The following is a 19,708-nucleotide window of genomic DNA, read 5'->3' on the forward strand; positions in this document are numbered from 1 at the left end:
GGATCTTGCCAACCCAGGAATCAAACCCAGGTCTCCCGCATTGCAGGTGGATTCTTTACCAGCTGAGCCACCAGGGAAGCTCATCATGAAGGCTCAATTAATACAGTCATGTGACTTAAGTCTGCTCAGCTATAGATCCAATACTAGCTGTTCTCTGCCTCTGAGAATATGGTAAATTTTGGAATGGAACGGGGGAAGAATTGGAGGACAGGCATATTCTGGGGGGAAATGAGGTAGAAGAATTCATTCCACAAGAGATGCTGAAGATACTGCCATTCTATCCCTAGTTTCTCCCACCCTGCTCCTTGCCAGGAGTTTCCTCTGTGGGACACATGAGATCACAGTAGCCCCAGCTTTTTGATTGCTTGTTGGTTCATTTGTTTATTTTGTGGTGCTTACAGGATCTTGGTTCCCTGACCAGGGGTTGAACCCAGGCTAACACAGTGAAAGCACTGAGTCTTAACCGCTGGACCTCCAGGGACTTCTCTGTGACAGCCCCAGGGGTTGAGAAGACTTCCAAGGGTGATGACCAGAAGAAGTGTCAGAGTCTCCAGCTGTGGCCCCATGAAGAGAGCAACATTATTTTAAAGACACCAGGCCATCTTAAAGGTGATCAGTCCCGAATATTCTTTGGAAGGACTGATGCTGAAGCTGAAGCTCCAATACTTTGCCCACCTGATGTGAAGAACTGACTCATTTGAAAAGACCCTCATGCTGGGAAAGATTGAGGGCAGAAGGAGAAGGGGATGACAGGATGAGATGGTTGAATGGCATCACCAACTCAATGGACATGAGTTTTAACAAACTCCGGGAGTTGGTGATGGACAGGGAGACCTGGCGTGCTGCAGTCCATGGGGTCGCAAAGAATTGGACATGACTGAGCAACTGAACTGAAATGGACTGAACCTACTTGGGGTGACCATACATCTCAGTTTACCCAGAACCATCATGGCTGTAGCACTCAAAGTTCCAAATCATGAGACCCCTCATTCCCTAAGCAAACCAGAACTGTCACTGCCCGCCATGTTTCTGACCAGGCCTGCCTTCCAATATGACCACAAAGTATGGCTGACCTCTTTCTACCCATGTTTGCTCTTGGGCTAATACTTTCACATGCAAAAGATATATACTCACAAGAGTGTGTATTCGTGTTTGTGATAGCATGATGAAAAAAAGGAATGCATTTGGTATTTTAGAAAAGCAGACTCTTGCAGACTCAAACTACAGGTAGCAAAATCATCTGAACTGAGCCACAATTTCTACTCATAGGAAGTATACTCAGGAGCACACTGAAGTATCAAAGATGTATACCTTTGTGTGTGTGTAGGCCCATGTGACCCTTTACCTAAAATGTTCTTTTTTTTTTTTTTTTTTACATTATAGGTACATAATAACTATACCATGGCACAAATGTGATATTGAAAGTACATTGCTGTACTAACCTTGAGCTCTGGGCCAAATTTCCTGACTAAACATGTTGCTTATTGCCACTTAAATAACTAAGTGGCAAAACGTTTGTTTTCTTGGATGAAATCTGTGTACAATTTCCTGACAAAGAGGATAGAATTAGCTTGAAGGTGAATCTTTGATCAGAAAACATCTGGAGAAAACACACAGACTAGAGAGTAAACAAGTAAGGCTACTCTTAGACGTGAAGTCAAGAAACTAACAAATTGCATTTCTCAGTTGCATAATGATCAGACCTCATCCTGTGAAGGAGGCTAGGTGGATGCCCGGCCTGCTGTTAACAAACTGGACCCAATTTTAGTTTCACACTGTCCTTTTCTGAAGATTATCTTCATTCTCATATGCTTGCAATTTTGTGGTATATAATACCACTGGAGAATGTTAATAGACCCTCATTACTAGAACCACATGTTGGAGATTTGATTTTAACATGTAACACTGGGCTGAATAAATCTAATTATAAGGTATCATATTTAAAACTTAAAATCCTAAAAGCTATTTAAAATCCTAAAAGATGATGCTATTAAAGTGCTGCACTCAATATCACAGCAAATATGGAAAACTCAGTAGTGGCCACAGGACTGGAAAAGGTCAGTTTTCATTCCAATCCTAAAGAAAGACAATGCCGAAAAATGTTCAAACTACCATACAATTGCACTCATTTCATATGATAGCAAGGATATGCTCAAAATCTTTCAAGCTAGGCTTCAGCAGTATGTGAACTGAGAACTTCTAAACATACAAGCTAGATTTTGAAGAGGCAGAGGAACCAGAGATTAAATTCCCAGCATTCACTGAATCATGGAAAAAGCAAGGGCGTTCCAGACAAACGTCTGCCTCATTGACTACACTAAAGCCTTTAACTCTCTGGACCACAACAAACTGTGGAAAATTCTTAAAGAGTTTTGTCTCCTGAGAAAACTGTATGCCGGTCAAGAAGCAACAGTTAACAACTGGTGATGGAACAACTGACTGGTTCCCAACTGGAAAAGAAGCACAGCAAGGCTGTATATTATCACCCTGCTTATTTAACTTCAGTGTAGAGTACATCATGAGAAATGCCAGGCTGCATGAATCACAAGCTGGATCAAGATTGCTGGAAGAAATATCAATAGTCTTAGATATGCAGATGATACAATTCTAATGACAGAAAATGAAGAGGAACTAAAGAGCCTCTTGATGAAGGTGAAAGAGGAGACTGAAAAAGCAAGCTTAAAACTCACCATTCAAAAAACTAAGGTCATGGCATCTAGTCCCATCACTTCATGGCAAATAGATGGGGAAAAAATGGAAATAGAGATTTTATTTTCTTGGGCTCCAAAACCACTGTGGATGGTGACTGCAGGAACAAAATTAAAAGACACTTGCTCCAGAATAAAAGCTATGATAAACCTAGACAATGTATTAAAAAGCAGAGACATTATTTTGCTGACAAAGGTCCCTATAGTCAAAGCTGTGGTTTTTCCGGTAGTCATGTACAGATGTGAGTTGGACCATGGAGAAGGCTGAGCACCAAAGAATTGATGCTTTCGAATTGTGGTGCTGGAGAAGACTCTTGAGAGGCCCTTGAACAGCAAAGAAATCAAGCCAGTCAATCCTAAAGGAAATCAACCTTGAATATCCATTGGAAAGATTGATACTGATGCTAAAGCTACAATACACTTTGGCCACCTGATGCAAAGAGCCAACTCACTGGAAAGAACTCTGATGCTGGAAAGATTGTAGGCAAAAGGAAAAGGGGGCAACTTAGGATGAGATGGCTAAACAGCATTACCAACTCAATGGACATGAATTTGAACAAACTATGGGAGATAGTGGAGGACACAGTAGCCTGGCTTGCTATAGGCCATGGGGTTGCAGACAGTCAGATAGGACTTGGGGACTGAACAACAGAAATATTCAGTCAGTCAGTTATGCCTAAATTGTGCACAGTAAAAATCTCCAAGTTTACACACAGTTCACACCAGTCATTTCCAGTAAGCTTACTAATATTAATGATTTGGCTGAAAAGTTACTCACTCTCATGTGGTTGGGACCCCTTGGAGGATACACAGATTTGTATATGCCATGTTTTTCCGTGGTACTGTCTTTCTGAATGAGGAGACTTTATACAAAAAGGAAGGGCTCTTGGACATTTCTGACTCAAATGGCAGTGGTATAAGTCTCCCTTTTGATGAGAAAATGTTAGTTACCGTGCAAAATTCACCGTGCACTTTCCAAAATTCTAGAAAATCTGTATAACATACTAGAAGACTGGAGGTAACAGGTGGCAAATTTCACAAAGCAAAAAAGACCGTACATGAAATGCACTAGGAGATAAGCTTCACTTGTTTATTTTAAAGGTGTATATAAAACATCTACTAAATCCTTGGCATAGTACAAAACACTAAAAATTACCAAGAAATATTTTTGCCTAAATACCTTGTGTTTCAGTAGAGAAGATGGAATATTTTTGATGAGAAACAAATTTAAAAAGCATAGATTAGTTGCTATGAGAGTTGAGATGTTAGACTTTCCTTCCTTCCTTTTTTTTAATTTCTTCCTCCCTCCCTCCCTCTCTCTTTCTTTCTTTTATTCTTCCCTTTCTTCGTCTATTTTTCCTGTTCAGGCTTTCAGGAAAAATTTACTAAAAAGTATTTCTGTTTTGTGATGATAAGATAATGTTATATATATGTCTAAAAATCCAGAGTAGAAAACCTATTTAAATGAAAAAAATAAATCTCAAGTTTCTCTCCCTAGAAGCACCTCATTTTTGCCAGTTATTCTGTGTATCTTCAGATAATCAATTTATGGGCAAGCATTTGTACATATTTCATCTTTTTCTTTTTATATAAATAGAAGCATCATTTATACACCGTTTTGCCCGTTTTTTTTTTAAATTAATATATTTAAAAACTGTAAGTATATTTAATTAGTATAATTTTAGTATAGGAAAATATCTTTTTGCCATATGTGCTGCAAATATTTTTCTCAGTTTATCATCTGTCTATTGACTTTGTTTAAGTATTTTTACCACAAAGAATTTAAAACATTTTATCGGATCAAATTTGCCAGTTTTTAAATAACTTCTATGTTAGGGTTCTTTTTTTTTTTTTTTTAATGAAGCTTTCTCAAAAAAAAAAAAAAATAGTAACACCAATTTTGGAATATCTGATCTCTCTTTGCCCACTGAAGTGCCAAAAATGTTAGGTTTGGAATTTTCAGGGAAAGAAACGATAAAACTTTCAGTTCAGTCAGTTCAGTTCAGTTGCTCAGTCATGTCCGACTCTTTGTGACCCCATGAATCGCAGCATGCCAGGCCTCTTTGTCCATCACCAACTCCCGCAGTTCACTCAGACTCACGTCCATCGAGTCTGTGATGCCATCCAGCCATCTCATCCTCTGTCATCCCCTTCTCCTCCTGCTCCCAATCCCTCCCAGGATCAGAGTCTTTTCCAATGAGTCAACTCTTTGCATGAGGTGGCCAAAGTACTGGAGCTTCAGCTTTAGCGGCATTCCTTCCAAAGAAATCCCAGGGCTGATCTCCTTCAGAATGGACTGTTTGGATCTCCTTGCAGTCCAAGGGACTCTCAAGAGTCTTCTCCAACACCACAGTTCAAAAGCATCAATTCTTTGGCGCTCAGCCTTCTTCACAGTCCAACTCTCACATCCATACATGATGACTGAAAAAACCATAGCCTTTACTAGACGGACCTTAGTCGGTAAAGTAATGTCTCTGCTTTTCAATATGTTATCTAGGATGAAAGTTCAGGCAGGTGGAATAATATGAAACAAGGAAGTCTATACTAGCCTTCTGACCCTTCAACCTGCTTCCACTGTTGTATTTCAACTTTTCAGAGAAATTTCCTCTGGAAACAGCCACCAGCCCTGCCACAACAGCACTGAATCAGTCCTACCAACCAGATGGGGTGGAAATGTTTCCCAGACGTTGGCACAGTCCGTTCTCACATCAGCTCCAGAGAGCAACTGTCTTCAGTGTGGAGGTGAGGAACCTGAGGGAGTGAAGGACTAAGAAACTTTACTAAGACAGCATGGTCAGCAGACATTACAACACAGGCCTGAGCTAACTACACAGATTCTGGTTGTGTATCTGCAACATAATGAGTAAAATTATTGATGACTTAGTTCATGTTATACAAGGGAAAAGATGAGCAGCAGGGCTAATATGCTGAAAGGAAATAAAAATATCGAGGAATTTGATATCTTTTAATGTTAACGGTTATATCCTAAAGGAGATCAGTCCTGGGTGTTCACTGGAAGGACTGATGCTGAAGCTGAAACTCCAATACTTTGGCCGCCTGATGTGAAGAGCCGACTCATTTGAAAAGACCCTGATGCTGGGAGGGATTGGGGGCAGGAGGAGAAGGGGACGACAGAGGATGAGATGGCTGGATGGCATCACTGACTCGATGGACATGAGTTTGGGTGGGCTCCTGGTGTTGGTGATGGACAGGGAGGCCTGGCCTGCTGCAGTTCATGGGGTCACAAAGAGTCGGACATGACTGAGTGACTGAACTGAACTGAACTGAATGTAACAGTGATACAGTAAAAGTTGAAGATGAGAGTTAATGTCAGAATGGGAGGTGAAGTAACCCCAGTGCTGACAGGACTCAGGGTTTGCTAACAGGCATAGGTGAACCTCAATAAAGGTGAAAGTGAAACTTTCTCAGTCCTGTCTGAGCGACTCTGTGACCTCTTTGCGACCCCATGGATTATACAGTCCATGGAATTCTCCAGGTTAGAATACTGGAGTAGGTAGCCCTTCCCTTCTCCAGGGCATCTTTCCAACCCAGGGATCGAAGCCGGGTCTCCTGCATTGCAGGTGGATTCTTTACCAACTGAGCTATCAGGGAATAACGTCATTTGGATAAGATAAATTCAGGGGGCTTCTTTGAATGATGGAACATTAAAAGAAACTGTGAAGTTTCTGTAAAGGGGGAAGACTCTGAGTCAGAGAAATACTGACTGGGGCAGTGAGGTCAAAATGATGGTATAGCCTGATGATATAAGCCTTGAAAGTGAATAAACAGATACACCTTGGGATAAAAGGAGAATGTTTGAGATGAATTCTTTAATGAAATTAGTACTTCATTAGAGAAAATTATGTATAAAAAGATACAGATACATACCACAAGGACTACTGCAATTTTAATAAATATATCTAAACAGTTTTCAGTGTCGACAATGATCATTTATTCATCCTAATAACTTTTCCTCTCAAGAGCAGAGTTTGAGTATGTTTTTGCTTCTTTTCTGTTGCTCATCACCAGATTATTATTAATCCTTTCTTGTATTGTGGCAGTCCTTAAACTACCCTTCCTCAATGTGGTGCACATACAGGTCTAACACCTCTTCGTCTGAATCTGACCTGGTGTTAACTACTCGCTGCTTAAAGAAGATAAGGTTTTGTATGACTTCTGAGGCCAGGTTGTAGGAGACACGGCTTCCACCCAGTTTGCTTTCTTGGGATGATTGCTCTTAGAACCTAGCTTCCGTGCTTTGAGCTCAAGCCATGCAGAGAGGTTACATCAAGGTGTTTCAGCTGACAGTCTCAGCTGAGGCCCCAGCTGTTACCCAGCGCCAACTCCTTAAGATGAGTGAAGAAGCCATTTAGATGCCTCTACCTCCATTAATCACCTGACTGCAACCATATTAGAAACCCTAAATGAGAAGCTGAGCTGAGTCAATCTGATAACTGTCATATAAATTAATAATAAATGATTATTGCTGTTTTATACCACTAAAGTTTACGGTGTTTTTTCTGTTAGCTATATAATCAGAACAATCAAACATTGAACTAAACTTCAAAGCTACACTATCAATAATTATTTAGACATAGCAAGCTTTGTTGATTTATTTGATTGATTCTATACCCCATGTCATACTTTTCTCATTTTGTTGGAATGCATGCTCAAGTTTGTTTGTTTTACTCCCAGAATGAGATCTATGTCCTTGCATGTCTGAAAAATACTTGAATGACAGGTTGACCTTTTATAAAATCCTAGGTGTAAATTTTTTTTTCTTTTATTAGCATAATTCTTGCCTGGAGAATCCCAGGGATGGGGGAGCCTGGTGGGCAGCCGTCTATGGGGTTGCACAGAGTCGGACACGACTGAAGAGACTTAGCAGCAGCAGCAGCAGCAGAGTTTTATAGACGAGAGTTCTGATTCCAGTGTTATATTCCTCCTCCAAGGTTGCTGATAGGTTCCTTTTTTTTCTTCAGCCTTGGCATTTGGAAAACTCTCCAGGACATTTAAAGATCTTCCTTCTGCTTGGCATGCTCTTCTTTCAGAATTTTCACGGCTGGCACTTTCTTGCCATTCAGATCTTATAGCAAATATCGCTTCCTCAGAGACACCTTTGTTGACATCCTGTGTAAAGTGGCTTTGTACAGTTATCACCTGATTTTCCATATGACTTTCTTCAGAGAGTTTGTTGGTTTTTAATTTTGGCTATATTTGTTCATTCATTAATTCTATCTTTTTCTTTAGGGTAAGGTGAAGTAAGTAAAGTCACTCAGTCGTGTCTGACTCTTTGTGACCCCGTGTACTGCAGCCCACCAGGCTCCTCAGGCCATCTTTAGGGTAGATGACCCATAAAAGCTGAATTTGGCCTTTTTCCTTTATGACTATATCTCTAACATATCTAACATATAATAAAATATTGAATAAAATATTTGATAAAGAATGAGTGAGTGAATTTGCTTTATTTCATTTTACTACTAGATAATTATCTTTTCAATATGAAGACTCCTAATTTCAACCTCATCCTTTTAAAAAAAACACCTATTTCTCTTTTGATTGTTTACATTTCTCATTCCTCTTCTCGCCTAGATGAGAAATATTAGATACCCTGGAACTGCCCTCAATATCTCCTAAAAGTTTTTCTTCATAATTTTCATTTATTTTACCCTGACATGTGTGCTGAAATATTTTCCTGTTTTTATTTCACTCAAGAGGAATTCCTTTTTTATTGAAATAGAGTGATGCACAATATTATCTTCACTTCAAGTATCAAATCATAGTAGTGACTTGACATTTGCAATGTATTATGAAATGTTCACTATAAGACTAGTAACCATCTGTCCCCATGCAAAGTTATTACACCATTGTTGACCATATTCCTTTTACTGTATATTTCATCCCATGTCTTACTTATTTTATAACTAAAATACTTTAGTTTACATTCTTTAGCAATGTCCATTCACTTACTCAGTTCTTTTATTAATTTTTAAAATTTTAGCAAATATGTTTAATTTTCAAGAATCCTTTACTTTCTCTGATTGCTATTTTTAATTGAATTTTGTTTCACTTTATGAATTCAGTGTCTTTTTGACTCTCTCTGAAATAACTAAAACTTTAATTTTAATTTTTAAAATTTCTTTTCTGTACATCTATTTCCTAGAAATATTTGTCTTTAGTTCCTCTTTCGTATGGGCTTCCTTAGCTCTCTGATGGTCTCTGTTTTCTAGGAGCTGGTAAGCAAAGGAATACATTGCTTAGTTTAAGCAACTAGGTTACGTTTCCTCCAAAGTTGTGTCATCCCAATTCACCTATTTTCCCACATATACTTTAAATTCCATTTGTCTGAGAACGATACTCAGTGATCTATATTAACAGATATAGATGCAGGTATAGACACCTAACAAGATGACCACTAAAATTTCAATAAACACTTAAATATTTTTTTTTCTGTCAACATCCATCAATTTATTAACCCCTATAATTTTTCTTCTAAATAAGAATTGGAGTAATGCTTTAATATTTTGCAGCACTGCTATAAATGTGCTCTTTTAAACACCTTTCCAGTAACTTAAATGGAAAGTTGGAAGGGAGGGGAAGTAAAATTATAAAGTGTGCCCAGTGATTTACTTCATCTGGAAAATACAGCTGCCAGACTTGCACTATTATTATTAGTTTAGTCAGGCTTCATCCATCTTAAATTTATTTCAATCCAGTTTCTATCACCAGCAGTATATTGAGATTACTCTTCCTACCATCTCCATTGACCAAAAATTGGGTTGATTCTCTTTTCTCCAATTGGTGCTTAATTGGAAAAATCTTTCCTACTTCTAAATAACTCATCTCACTCAAAGATTGTGTGGCAGTGTTTTCTTTTAATTTTTCTGTTTTTATTTTATTGACTCCTGCCCATTGGTGGCTCGGGGGTAAAGAATAAACCTGCCAATATAGGGGGCGAGGGCTTGATCCCTGGGTCAGGAAAATTCCAGGGAGAAGGAAATGGCAACCCATTCCAGTTTTCTTACCTGGGAAACCCCACAGACAGAGGAGCCTGGTGGGCTACAGGCCATGGGGTCCCAAAAGAGTCAGACATGACTTGGCAACTAAACAACAACCTGCCTATCACTTAGTTCTAAGATGCAGCTGAGCAATGGGTCCAAATCTGTGTGCTGATGAGTCACTGGACCTCTTCAGCTCTCTTTGCTGCTGCTGCTGCTAAGTCACTTCATTCGTGTCCGACTCTGTGTGACCCCATGGATGGCAGCCCACGAGGCTCCCCTGTCCCTGGGATTCTTCAGGCAAGAACACCGGTGTGGGTTGCCATTTCCTTCTCCAATGCATGAAAGTGAAAGCGAAGTCGCTTAGTCGTGTCCCCGACTCTTAGCAACCCCATGGACTGCAGCCTACCAGGCTCCTCTATCCATGGGATTTTCCAGGCAAGAGTACTGGAGAGGGGTGTCATTGCCCAATTTGCAGATAAACCCTGCTCTGTCCATGTTGGTTTCTTCATAAGTCCCCCAAGCCTGTCCTGTGTGTTCCAGACTCAGAGTGGCTTCCATTATGCATCCCACAGGACATATCTGCCCCCTTGACTAGCTATCCTCATCCCATCTGTCTTACAAACTTTTTGAGGCCAACTTTCTATTTCCTATGAAGCGTTTCCAGGAAATTCCACCAGCATTTCCCTTGAATATTTTAAGCTTCTCTAGCTGAATAGTCATTTATTATTTACCATAAATTATCATTTATTATTAATTCTGAATTTATATTCCACTTCTTTGGTTAATTTCTTTAAGAGCAGAGTTTGTCTTACATGTAAAGACTTTTTGTCCCCACCCCCCATGTAATTTTGTAATATGTACCCAGAAAGTACCAACTTTGCCATTGATATAGTAAGTAGTCATAGTGTTAGTCACTCAGTCATGTCCAATTCTTTGCGACCCCTTGGACTGTGGCCTGCCAGGCTCCTCTGTCCATGGGATTCTCCAGGCAAGAATACCAGAGTGGATTGCCATTCCCTTCTCCAGAGGATCTTTCCAACCCAGGGATCAAACCCAGGTCTCCTGCATTGCAGGCAGATTCTTTACTGTCTGAGCTACAGGGAAGATGCATGTGAGTAAACGAGAAATCAATTGATCTATATTTTTTGGCCAGGACAAAAAAGGTGAAAAGTTTGGAGTTAAGGATTAGGTCTGCCTTTGAATAGCTACTGTGAAAAGCATAAATATTTTTATAATGACTTGGTAGGAAAAGGCTTCCCTGGAGGCTCAGATGGTTAAGAATCTGCCTTTAATGCAGGAGACCTGGCTTCGATCCCTAGGTCAGAAAGATCCTCTGGAGAAGGGAATAGCCATCCACTCCTGCATTCTTGCCTGGAGAATCTCATGGACCGAGGAGCCTGGCGGGTGACAGTCTCTGGGTCACAAAGAGTTGGATATGACTGAGCAACCAACACACACACACACAGAAGGAAAAGCACATTAGCCTAGTTAACATGGTTTTAAATAGTTAGCATGTGGATGGATTTTTCTTTGTTTGTTTTTTATTGTTTTAGATTCTCGCTTTACCACATAGCACTGGAGTATCAGTGCTCCTCTGTCCATGGGATTCTCCAAGCCAGAATACTGGAGTGGGTAGCCTTTCCCTCCTCCAGGTGGTCTTCCCAACCCAGGGATCAAACCCAGGTCTCCTGCATTGCAGGTGGATTCTTTACCAGCTGAGCTATCAGGAAAGCCCTATGTATTATTAGGTTAGATATTAAATGAAGGAATGTTTATATAATTTCTAGAAACTATCTTTGTAAAAATAAAATTATGTTGTCATTGAACTGAACTCCACTATTTTTCAGGCTTCCTATGATTCCATGGTCCAAGCAGCAGGAAAATTTGGTTGTATATCTGGTTTGGAATCTGGACACAGACTCTAAAGCTGCTTAACACTGCTTGTAATACAAATATGCACTTTCAAGCCAACTTTTTCTACTGAATAAATTTTCCATTTTCATTCTGTAGAACTGCTAAGAAAATTCTTCTGAATAAAAAGATATTTCTGTCAAAGTCTTCTTGGAGTTTGCATAATTGTACTTGCTCTTATCTGTCTTCATCTACACAAACACTTGTTGCCAAGAATACAAGCTTTAGAGAGGTTATCACAAATTCTGGGATGAGATACCCTTTTCTTTCGATAGTTATTACACTCAGAGAAATGTCATTCACTAGCAAGATGATATAATAGTGATATATAGAGAGATATCATAATGCAGATACATGTTGCTGCTTCAGTTCTTTGTAATGAGATGAATGTAACTCAAAAAGAGAAAGCAAAAGTGAAGTCGCTCAGCCATGTCTGACTCTTTGCGACCCCATGGGCTGTAGCCTGCCAGACTCCTCTGTGAGATTCTCTAGGCAAGAACACTGGAGTGGGTTGCCTTTCCCTTCTTCAGGGGATCTTCCCTAACAGGGACGTAACTCAAGTCTCCTTAAACCTGACCTTTTTGAAGCTAACAATATAAACGTTGAAACTTCTATATCATCCTGTGTTATCAGGATGAAATGTATTCCATATCTCCTTTGATGGGAAGTGAAAGTAGTTCAGTCACGTCTGATTCTCTGTGACCCCATGGACTATACAGTCCATGGAATTCTCCAGGCCAGGATACCGGAGTGGGTAGACTTTCCTTTCTCCAGGGGATCTTCCCATCCCAGGGATTGAGCACGGGTCTCCCTTATTACAGGCTGATTCTTTACCAGCTGAGTCAGAAAGGAAACCCAAGAATACTGGAGTGGGTAGCCTATCCCTTCTCCAGCAGGTCTTCCCCACCCAGGAATCCAACCGGGGTCTCCTGCATTGCAGGTGGATTCTTTACCAATTGTGCTATCAAGGAAGCCCAGGTTAGCCATTAAGCATCAGAATTGCCTTCAGTAATTTTCTCTAGATTCTCTCAAAGTATTTTGAATATTCATGACTTTCATTCACCAGAAAACACTTAACACAATTTAAATTTCTCTTTTATTATCCAAGGACATCAATGTAAACAGTTTGCGTAAGCAGACTGTTCATCATCTAAAATGGGTAGATAAATTTTGCCCCAGGGCCAAATATGGTCCCCTATCTGTTTTTGTAAATAAAGTTTTATTGGAACACAGCCAAACCCATTCATTTACGCATTGTCTATGACTGCACTCTGTTCCAGAAAAGGCAAATAATTGTGACAGAACTTACATGTCCCCTAAATCCCAAAAGATTTACTATCTGTACCTTTATTTTTTTTAAAAAAGTTTGCAAGCCCTGATTGAAAACAGTTCTTTTTTATTGTTTCCTGTAATACTGGAAGTCATTTGCAGTAGTTTCCTTTCTCACACCTCCAATTTACAGTCCAAATAAAGTATTTCTAAGTATCTCATGTTTACCTTTAAAGTACCTACCTTCTAAATGCCTTTAAAATTTTCCACTTCTCTCTGTTTTCATTGTTAGCATTCTCATCAATTCACCGTCTTTAACTACTGCAACAGCCTTCTCACTGATTTTCTGCTGCCAATCTTGATCCAAGTAAATCCATTCTTTATACTGTAGCCATAGTGATAGTTTTCAAATACAGTTTTCATTATTCCACTTTCACACTGAAAACCCTTCAATAGCTTCCCTGTGTTCATTATTGTTCAGTTGCTCAGTCAACTCCGACTCTTTGCGACCTCATGGAGTACAGCAAGCCAGACTACCCTGTCCTTCACCATCACTTGGAGCTTGTTCAAATTCTTGTGTACTGAGTCAGTGATGCCATCCAACCATCTCATCCTCTGTTGTTCCCTTTTCCTCCTGCCTTCAATCTTTCCCAACATCAGGATCTTTTCTAATGAGTCAGCTGTTCCCATCAGGCAGCCAAAGTATTGGAGTTTCAGCTTCAGCATCAGTCCTTCCAGTGAATATTCAGGGTTGATTTCCTTTAGGATGGACTGGCTGGATCGCCTTGCAGTCCAAGGGACTCTCAGAAATCATCTCCAACACCACAGTTCAAAACCATCATTCTTTGGCCCTCAGCCTTCTTTATGGTCCAACCATCACATCCATACATGACTACTGGAAAAATCATAACTTTGACTAGATGGACCCTGTTGGCAAAGCAATGTATCTGTTTTTAATATGTTGTCTGTCACCATCTGCAGTGATTTGGGAGCCCAAGAAAATAACATCTCTCACTGTTTCCATTGTTTCCCCTCTATTTGCCATGAAATGATGGGACCTGATGCCATGATCTTAGTTTTCTGAATGTTGAGTTTTAACCTAGCTTTTTCACTCTCTTCTTTCACCGTCATGAAGAGGCTCTTTAGTTCCTCTTTGCTTTCTGCCATTAGGGTGGTGTCATCTGCATATCTGAGGTTATTGATATTTCTCCCGGCAATCTTGATCCCAGCTTGTGCTTCATCCAGCCCAGCATTTCACATGATGTACTCTGCATATATGTTACATAGGCAGGATAACAATATACAGCCTTAATATACTCTTTCCCCGATTTTGAACCAGTCCATTGTTCCATGTACAGTTCTAACTGTTGCTTATTGACCTGCATATAGGTTTCTCAGGAGGCAGGTAAGGTGGTGTGGTATTCCCATCTCTTCAAGAAATTTCCACAGTTTGTTGTGATCTACACTGGTTCCAAATAGGAAAAGGAGTACTTCAAGGCTGTATATTGTCACCCTGCTTGTTTAACTTATATGCAGAGTACATCATGAGAAATGCTGGGCTGAAAGAAACACAAGCTGAAATCAAGATTGCCAGGAGAAATATCAATAACCTCAGATATGCAGATGACACCACCCTTATGGAAGAAAGTGAAGAGGAACTAAAAAGCCTCTTGATGAAAGTGAAAGTGGAGAGTGAAAAAGTTGGCCTAAAGCTCAACATTCAGAAAACTAAGATCATGGCATCCGGTACCATCACTTCATGGGAAACAGATGGGGAAACAGTGGAAACAGTGTCAGACTTTATTTTTGGGGGCTCCAAAATCACTGCAGATGGTGATTGCAGCCATGAAATTAAAAGACGCTTATCCCTTGGAAGAAAAGTTATGAACAACCTAGATAGTATATTCAATAGCAAAGACATTACTTTGCCGACTAAGGTCCGTCTAGTCAAGGCTATGGTTTTTCCAGTAGTCATGTATGGATGTGAGAACTGGACTGTGAAGAAGGCTGAGTGCCAAAGAATTGTGAACTGTGGTGTTGGAGAAGACTCTTGAGAGTCCCTTGGACTGCAAGGAGACCCAACCAGTCCATTCTGAAGATCAGCCCTGAGATTTCTTTGGAAAGAATGATGCTAAAGCTGAAACTCCAGTACTTTGGCCACCTCATGCAAAGCGTTGACTCATTAGAAAAGACTCTGATGCTGGGAGGGATTGGGGACAGGAGGAAAAGGGGATGACAGAGGATGGGATGGCTGGATGGCATCACGGACTCGATGGATATGAGTCTGGGTGAACTCCAGGAGTTGGTGATGGACAGGGAGGCCTGGCGTGCTGTGATTCATGGGGTCACAAAGAGTCAGACACGACTGAGCGACTGAACTGAACTGACACAGATGGTGACTACAGTCATGAAATTAAAAGATGCTTTCTCCTTGGAAGGAAAGTTATGACCAACCTAGGCAGTATATTAAAAAGGAGAGACATTACTTTGTCGACAAAGGTCCATCTTGTCAAGGCTATGGTTTTTCCAGTGGTCATGTGTGGATGTGAGAGTTGGACTGTAAAGAAAGCTGAGCACCAAAGAATTAATGCTTTTGAATTGTGGTGTTGGAGAAGACTCTTGAGAGTCCTGTGGACTGCAAGGAAATCCAACCAGTCCATCCTAAAGGAGATCAGTCCTGGGTGTTCATTGGAAGGACTGATGCTGAAGCTGAAACTCCAATACTTTGACCACCTGATGTGAAGAGCTGACTCATTTGAAAAGACCCTGATGCTGGGAAAGATTGAGGATAGGCAGAAAAGGGGACAACAGATGGTTGGATGGCATCACCAACTTAATGGACATGAATTTGGGTAGACTCCAGGAGTTGGTGATGGACAGGGAGGCCTGGTGTGCTGTAGTCCATGGGTTCTCAAAGAGTTGGACACAACTGAGCAACTAAACTGAACTGCTGCTGCTGCTGCTAAGTCTCTTCAGTCGTGTCTGACTCTGTGCGACCCCAGGGAAGGCAGCCCACCAGGCTCCCCCGTCCCTGGGATTCTCCAGGCAAGAACACTGGAGTGGGTTGCCATTGCCTTCTCCAGTGCATGAAAGGGAAAAGTGAAAGTGAAGTCACTCAGTCGTGTCTGACTCTCAGTGACCGCATGGACTGCAGCCTACCAGGCTCCTCCATCCATGTGATTTTCCAGGCAAGAGTACTGGAGTGGGTTGCCATTGCCTTCTCTGAAACTGGACTGAACACAGTCAAAGGCTTTAGAGTACTCAGTGAAGCAGAAGTAGATGTTTTTCTGGAACTCTCTTGTTTTTTTATGATCCAGCAGATGTTGGCAATTTGATCTCTTGTTCCTCTGCCTTTCCTAAATCCAGCTTGAACACCTGAAAGTTCTTGGTTCATGTACTATTGAAGCCTAGCTTGGAGAATTCTGAGCACTACTTTGCTAGCATGGGAAAATGAGTCTAATTGTGCAGTAGTCTGAACTTTTTTTGGCATTGCCTTTCTTTGGGATTGGAATGAAAATTGACTTTTTCCATTCCTGTGGCCATTGCTGAGTTTTCCAAGTTTCTTGGCATTTTGAGTGCCTAAGTTCATTAGTATTAAAATAGTATCCATAACATTCTACTAGTCACTATTTTTCTGCATAATTTAATCCCAGCCTTTTTAGCTCATTTCATCTTATTACTCTCTTTACAGTGGTCTTTTATTTCATAAATCCCTCCTACCTCAGGGCCTTTGCACAAGCTGTATACTCCATTTGAAACTTTTTTGTGTTCTTTTGCAGTAGTGAATTAGTCACTAAGTTGTGTCCAGTTCTTATGACCCCATGGACTCTAGTCCACCAGGTTTTCCATCCATGAGGTCTTCTAGGGAAGAATACTGGTTGGGTTGCCATTTCCTTCTCTAGGGACTCTTCCTGACCCAGGGATCTTTTCTCCATAACACGGCTCTAGTAGCACTTAGTTGTCTTTAATGTCATTCCAAACAATTTTACTGTGATGGTTGTCTTACCAATGTGCATTTAAAAAAAGAAAACATCAACATTGGTGCATTATTGTGTAGCCATTTTAATATTGAAGATGGAAGAAAAGAAGTAATATTTTCAGCCTGTCATGCTTTATTATTTCAAGAAAGGTAAAAACACAACAGATATGCAAAAAAAAAAAAAAAAAAAGCTCTGCAGTGTATGGAGAAGGTGCAGTGACTGATCTAATGTGTCAAAAGTGGTTTGCAAAGTTTTGTGCTGGAGGTGTCTTACTGGACCATGGTCCATAGTCTGGTAGACCAGCTGAAGTTGATAGATCAAATGGAGACATTAATTGAGAATAATCGACACTATACCATGTGGGAGATAGCCGACATACTCAAAATATCCAAATCAAGTGTTGAAAATTATTTGAACTAGGTTGGTTACGTTAATCACTTTAATGCTTAGGTTCCACCTAAGTTAAGATAGCATATTAAAAAGCAGAGACATTACTTTGCCGACTAAGGTCTGTCTAGTCAAGGCCATGGTTTTTCCAGTAGTCATGTATGGATGTGAGAGTTGGACTGTGAAGAAAGCTGAACACTGAAGAACTGATGCTTTTGAACTGTGGTGTTGGAGAAGACTCTTGAGGGTCCCTTGGACTGCAGGGAGATACAACCAGTCCATTCTTAAAGTGATCAGCCCTGGGATTTCTTTGGAAGAAATGATGCTGAAGCTGAAACTCCAGTACTTTGGCCACCTCACAGAAAGAGTTGACTCATTGGAAAAGACTCTGATTCTGGGAGGGATTGGGGGCAGGAGGAGAAGGGGATGACAGAGGATGAGATGGCTGGATGGCATCACTGACTCGATGGACATGAGCTTGAGTGAACTCCGGGAGTTGGTGATGGACAGGGAGGCCTGGCATGCTGCAATTCATGGGGTGGCAAAGAGTCAGACATGACTGAGTGACTGAACTGAACTGAAGTTAAAGTTCCACTTTCCTGACCATATTTCCACATGTGATTCTTTACCTAAGCATAATGAAAACATTCTGATTTTAAAACAAATTGTGATGGGTGATGAAAAGTAAATACTGTACAATAATTTGGAAAGGAAGAAGTTGTGGGGTAGGTGAAATGAACCACCACCAACCACACTAAAGTCCAGTCTTCATCCAAAGAGGGTGATGTTGTGCATACAGTGAGATAGAAAGGGAGTCCTCTATTATGAGCTCCTTCTGGAAAACCAAATGGTTAATTCCAGGAAGTACTGCTCCCAATTACACCAAAGGAAGGCATCACTTGACAAAAAGCATCCAGAATTCATTATAAATTATTAATATATATTTATTAATACACATAATATTCCATTAGGATAACGTAAGACCACATTTCCTTGATAACCAGTAAAACTGTTATCGTTTGGCTGGGAAGTCTGACTCATCCATCGTATTCACCAGGAATCAACCCTGAATACTCGTTGAAAGGACAGATGCTGAAGCTGAAGCTTCAATACTTTGGCCACCTGATGCAAAGAACCGACTCATTGCAAAAGACCCTGATGCTGGGAAAGGTTGAAGGTAAAGAAGAGGGCAGCAGAGGATGAGATGGTTGGATAGAATCACCAATTCAATAGGCATGAATTTGGGAAAACTCAGAGATAATAAGGGACACAAAAGCCTGGCATATTGCCACCCACGAGGTTGCAAAGAGTTGGACAACACTTAGTGACTGAACAACAGCAACAACAACAATTCACCAGATATTGCACATTGAAATTTCCATTTATTTTAGTCTTTATAACATTATCTTAATGAAAAAAGATTCCATTCCCTGGAAGACTGTAAAATACACTTGAAATAGTTCTTTGCTCAAAAAGATTAAAAGTTTGGGGAAGATGAAGTTATAAAGTTGCCTGAAAAGTGGCAGAAAATAGTTAAATAAAACAGTGAATATGTTGTTCTATAAATTTCTTGGTGAAAATGAAAAGTGAGTCTTTTAATTTATTTAAAAACTGAGGGACTTTTTGCTCAACCCAATATTATCTCTGAAAAAGAGAAACACACCCATAAGCTTACTTTCTAAGGCATGCATTTTTGTACCAATATATTAACCTTCATGGTGTCATGAGTGTTTCTGTAGGAAATGATGGACCAAAGCATGTATCTTCATAGACCCTTGATAATTAGAAAGACAAAGAACAGGGGTTTTCTGTTATGTTCTCATCACACTGTGAAAACTGAAAAAATTAGAATAATAAAGCTTAGAAGGGATCAGAAAATGTCAATCAATCAATCTATCTTTCTACCTTGAGGCAATTGTATTTAAATTAACAGCCAAAAAACCAAAAGGGACTGAGGTAAGAAAAGGTAAAAAACAAAACAAAACTATGCTCTAGGCAAAGAGAATATTTATCAGAAACTAAGATGCAATCTTTTCATCTATCCACATCGCTATATATTCAGCTATACTTCATAAGCAGAGAATCATCTAGTAATGATTCTTTAGCAAATATTTATGTTTACAGAAAATTTACCTAGACTAACTGAGACAGAGAATAGTGTGTCATTTTCAAACTTTTTACAATTTTATAGTGAGGATTTTACACCATTCCTTGATAATCCATCCCTTCTCCAGGGGATCTTCCCAATCCAGGGATTGAACCCAGGTCTCCCGCACTGCAGGAGGATTCTTGACCAGCTGAGCCAGCAGGGAAGCCCAAGAATACTGGAATGGGTAGCCTATCCCTTCTCCAGAGATCTTCCTGACCCAGGAATTGAACTGGGGTCTCCTGCATTGCAGGCAGATTCTTTACCAACTGAGCCATCAGGGAAGCCCAGAGAATATCACCCTCT

The sequence above is a fragment of the Budorcas taxicolor genome, chromosome 14, assembly GCF_023091745.1.
Source record: "Budorcas taxicolor isolate Tak-1 chromosome 14, Takin1.1, whole genome shotgun sequence".
NCBI classification, from domain to species: Eukaryota; Metazoa; Chordata; class Mammalia; order Artiodactyla; family Bovidae; genus Budorcas; species Budorcas taxicolor.